The sequence below is a fragment of the Salvelinus sp. IW2-2015 genome, linkage group LG20, assembly GCF_002910315.2.
Source record: "Salvelinus sp. IW2-2015 linkage group LG20, ASM291031v2, whole genome shotgun sequence".
In the NCBI taxonomy this organism is placed as follows: Eukaryota; Metazoa; Chordata; class Actinopteri; order Salmoniformes; family Salmonidae; genus Salvelinus; species Salvelinus sp. IW2-2015.
In genome coordinates this window covers 12,559,952-12,565,445 of record NC_036860.1, presented here as the reverse complement: position 1 = coordinate 12,565,445, position 5,494 = coordinate 12,559,952, and the positions used below count along the sequence as shown (strand labels likewise).

General features: G+C 45.6%; 1 pseudogene; it reads right to left on the bottom strand.

Annotated features, from left to right (window-relative positions):
• Window positions 1-5,494, bottom strand: part of LOC111981606 (GEM-interacting protein-like) — a 59,365-nt pseudogene that overhangs the window by 16,031 nt on the left and 37,840 nt on the right.

Below are 5,494 nucleotides of genomic sequence, written 5' to 3'. Positions count from 1 at the left end.
ACATCCAGGTTAATACTGTACCTGTAGATTGAGGGCCCTGCTCTCTATCTCGGCCGTGCAGCGCTGGACCACATAGGGCACCTCGTCAGGCCGGTCCCGGGGCAACAGGGAGAAACCCACGCCAAACAGAACGCCCTTCCTGTTCTCACACTCATGCTGTAACACCTCCAGACACTTCCTGTGGACCGCCACGCCACACTACAGATTGACGGCAGGCGGGACAGAGGACATGGATTAGCAAACCACAGGGTGACCTCAAATCACACCCTATATACCTGACTCACACTATCGAGTCAACCTGAACCCTACTGTGCTGGTGACACTGTGGAGGACAGAGAACCAAACCAGCCCAGTACAGCTCGGTTCCACCCTTTAGTGTGACTGTGTATCAGGCGATAACGTTCTACTTTTGTCATTTCAGAGGCTGCCACAAAAGTCTCTCCTTCGTTTCCTCCTCTTTCTCACCTCCTCACACTCGACGCCGTTGACCACGATGTAGGTGTCACACTGTTTGCACTTCACCATCTTGCTCTTCATCTTCCGGAATCGGTGCGTCAGCGCGGCTCGGGACGTAGTCCGTACCTTCCCCACCGTACCGTTCCCTTCTGGAGTGGAGTCCGCACAATCTAGGAGAAACCACAGGACAGGACTCAGTCATACTCGGCAGTGTACATGTCATGGTGGGAAACACTACCCCACCGAATGTACCCCCTAGATCCAAACAGAACCCTACTCCCTAGCAACTCACATAGACCTGAGAGGATTGGACAAGTGGAAGAATACGGCGGCATTTCCACCTAGCCAATCAGTAGACAAGAAGCAATAGCCACAATGATTATATCGATCTAATCCTCTCAGATCTACCGGAGTGGCTAGGGTGTAGGGGTTAGGGCAGCGTTTTCCAAACTTGGTCCTGAGGACCTCAAGGGCTGCAGGACCAAAACATGCACCCCTCGAGGCCCCGAGGACCGAGTTTGGGAAACGCTGGGTTAGGGGTAGATTCGGGAATTCAGCAGGAACATTTACATATAGAGAGCCATTAGTTGGTGTCTGTTGTGTGAGTTAGGTGACGACGGTGACATTCACCTCCTTCCAGGACGGTGCCCATGTCCCTCTCGTCCAGGTCGTCTGATGACATGGTCCCTGTGGAGGAGGCTTTAAGAAGCCTCCTGTTGCCATGGGCTACAGGGTTCAGGGTTGAACGTGGGTAAGACACACAGAGAAGGAGAGAGGACCAGACAAACAGGGACGAGCTGAGTAAGCTTCGTAGCGAACACATTATTGCTCRCCACTAGCAATTATGACCTCGATGTTTGACGATTGGTCAATCTTCTGAGCATGATGAAATGAAATCTGTGGAATGAAGCACACAGGCTTACCTGGGCTGGACAGAGACTCCAGACTGCCTCCTATGCTCTCACTGTCACTGTAGCCCTTACGATTAACCAGACTTTCTTCAGGCAGGGAGAAGGAGAAGCTGCAAGCTGGCTTGGCTGAACGCATTTGACCAGTCAACAGATGAACACGACCACGCACGCACACACACAACAACACACACAACACACACACACAACAACACACACACACACCACACACACACACAACACACAGCAGACACATCAGCATACACACCCACACACACACACACGAACACACACACACAACACACACATCAACACACAAACACACACGAACACACACAAATCACACAAACACACACACACAACACACACACACCACACACACCACACACACACACACACACCACACACCGCAGGCAACACAATAACATTGTCAACAACTCTAACAATAAGACCAATAGGCACTAATGGACAAACAGTAGCATCACTTAGAGCCGTAGCCTATCTAGACAGAAGCAAATCCTCCATGTCCGGCCGACTCGTACTCTGTTACTCGAGGACAAACTCCTTGGAAGGTGAAGGTTTGTAGGGGCTGTTCTTGCTTCTTCTTCCTGAGATGTTAGAGCAGGTAGGGCTCCCCGGTTCACACGGCCTGCAGGTACAACTCCAGGTTGTGGTAGCCCAGGGGAACCGCTGTCTCGCTTCGACGCTGGAAGTAGAACATGTTCATCTGTGGCCTAGGGGTGGTAGATTACATGATAAGAGGAATTATTTCAAAATGATTTCACCCATTTGAGCTCAAGATACCTCTGTAGCTCAGTTGTAGAAGCATGGCAACGCCAGCATATTCGTTCAAATCCCACCCACTTCCTGTATGTAAAATTATGTATGCACCAGCTGACTAAATTTGCTTTGGATAAAAGTGGTCTGCTATTGGCATTATATTATTTAGATTAATGCAGAGACTGGACCACTATTTAATGTTTTTTTTTTGTTTGTTGCGGGCGATTGTTTAAATCAAAGCATTGACAGTCTTAAAGAACTAATTAAACAAGCCTGCTGACTACTGCCTTGAGTCTATTTACTCTTATCCTACTCTTATGCTATCACTATCCCTATTATGACGCCACTTGTTCCATCCGCACAGGGAAGGACGTCTATCTCCAAACGGCTTGGGACACCCACCTCCTTGAGCACAGTGTCCCCCTGGCAGATGAGTTTGCGGGTGTGAACTATGATTTTCTCCTTCAAGCTCTCCAGCTTGTCCTGGTGGTCATGGGCCTCACACACACACTGTCTGTACTGCATCTCTGCCTCCATCACCTGGATGAGAGAGGGAGAGAGAGAGAGGGAGTGATAGGCACAGTGAGTCACATGATGACCGAAAAATAKAACTATAMTTTTCCTATAAAARAAAAAATGAAAACCTTAAAAGTGGAACCAAAAAAAGAGAGAGGGATATGTTTCAGTGAACTCCATATGGCGGTTGGACCCGCTGCACCACACCTTTGACTGTGCGTCGTCACGTGACTTCCTCCTCTTGTCCAGGGTCTTGTTTCCCGCTGTGAGCTCGTCCCCGGCCTTGGCCGTCACAGCCTTGGTCTTCTCCAGGTCCTCGCTGCGCTGCAGGTACTGCTGACGAGCCTTCTTCAGAGCCGCCACCGCCTCATTCTGACCAATGAGAGAAGCTGTTACCGCATTGTTCTGACCAATGGGAGAAGCCGTTACCACATTGTTCTGACCAATGAGAGAAGCCGTTAGTTAACGCAATGTTCCGATCAATGGGAGAAGCTGTTAAACACGCACACACACAGTAGCGTCTAAAACAAACCCGCGCTTACCATCCTCCTCTGTTCTCTGGACCACTGATCCTTGAACTCCCTGCGCCACTTATCAATCTCATTCTTCTTGGATGCCAGGGCCTTCAGGATAAAGACGTCGGATTAAACACATCATACTCAATCAGTTTACACATTATTCCACATTTTCTTGCATACATTAATGTTTTTTTTGACACATTGAGTAGGCTTGCTAATTGTTTCTGTCTGTGGCGGTTCTCCTGCCTGTCTGTCTGTCTGTCGGTCTGTCTGTGGTACCTGGTAGCAGCGTTGCTGCAGCAGTTCTGATGTCTGTTTAGTAGACTGGCTGGTCTTCACATCGTGCTCCAGGGCCATGGTGTAGATGTACTGCAGAGGCATCATGTCCTGTAACAACAGCACAGTAAGAACCAGGTCGTAGATATAGTTTAAATATGTTATTTAGATATATTTCAGTTATATTCGAGATATTAGCTGTACAGTATTTCAGAGAATATGTAGAGAGAGTGGTGAAATGAATGAAATAATATGTTTCTATGCAATACTGTACATGTGCCTTCAGAAAGTATTCATACCCCTTGACCTATTCCACATTTTGTTGTGTTGCCTGAAAACATGTTTGTCGAATTTTTWGCAAAATGATTGAAAATGAAATACAGAAATATCTAATTTACTTAAGCATTCACACCCATGAGTCAATACTTTGTAGAAGTAGAAGCACCTTTGGCACCAATTACAGCTGTGAGTATTTCTGGGATCTTTCCACACCTGGATTGTGCAACATTTGCCAATTATTATTTTCAAACTACAACGTTGTTGATTCATCCTCAGTTTACTCCTATCACAGCCATTATACTCTGTAACTGTTTTAAATTGGCCTCATGGTGAAATCCCTGAACGGTTTCCTTCCTCTCCTGCAACTGAGTTATGAAGGTCGCCTGTATCTTTGTAGTGACTGGGTGTATTGATACGCCATCCAAAGTGTAATTAATGACTTCAYCATGCTCAAAGGGATATTCAATGTCTGTTTTTTTTATACCCATCTACCAATAGTTGCCCTTCTTTGCGAGGCATTAGAAAACCTCCCTGGTCTTTCTGGTTGAATCTGTGTTTGGAATTCACTGCTCGACTGAGGGCCCTTACAGATAATTGTATGTGTGGGGTACAGAGATGAGGCAGTCATTCAAAAATCATAATAAACACTATTAATGCACACAGAGTCCATGTAACTTATTATGTGACTTGTTCACCACATTTTTACTCCTGAACGTATTTAGGCTTGACTCAAAACATTTCAGCTTTTAATTTTTAATGAATTATTTCTAAAAACATAATTCCACTCTGACATTATGGGATATTGTGTTTTCGGCCAGAGACATTTAATCCATTTGAAATTCAGGCTGTAACACAACAAATTGTGAAAAAACGTCAAGGCACTGTAAAACATTTTATTTGGGTAATTTAGCGGACGCTTTTATGCACAGCGACCTTCAGTGCATTCCACTAAGGTAGCTAATAACAGGCCTGAAGAGTCATCTGATATGAATTGAATACTTTTCTATGCAATACTGTACACATCATCACATGTACAACCTATACAGCCCCATGCACACGAGAGACAGGAAAAGCATCCATACCTGCTGAGCCACACAGGACTTAGCTGTTTCTGCTGCCTTTATGATGTTCTTGGCAAACTCTTGCTCTGCAAACAGACCAGAATAAGTCAGTATGACGGAACGTGATTGATTTGAGTAAAAACTATTTATTAGCATAACAATATCATCCATAGGACTTTTGGAGCTGTTGCGTGTTCCATTTATGTCTTTCAATGGTGATATAACAACCAATATGTAACATATCAGATCCCATATCAGGCCATCAGACCTCAGAGAGGAGAGGTCAGTTCAGATTGTTAGCTTACATCACCAAATATCAAAATCAATGCTCTGCTTTGGCTGCCTAAGTGCTGCCCTACTTCAAGTAAAAGAGGAGATAATACTAAAGTGTTTTCTCGGGTATTATTACCGTCCGTAAATTCCTAACAGTGTTCCTACAGGGTAGGTTTATACTCGTCTCCGTAATACCTCTACAGTGTGTACTCCAGGGTGTTATATCGCGCTCCGTAATACCGCTATACAGTGTTTCTCAGTGGTGGGTATATCGCTGCCGGTATACCCTAACAGTGTTTCTCAGTGGTAGGTTATATCGCTCCGTAATTACCCTTACAGTGTACTGCAGGTAGGTTATACCGCTCGTATTCCCTAACCAGTTTTCTCAGGGGGTCTATATCGCTCCGTAATTCCCTAACAGTGTTTA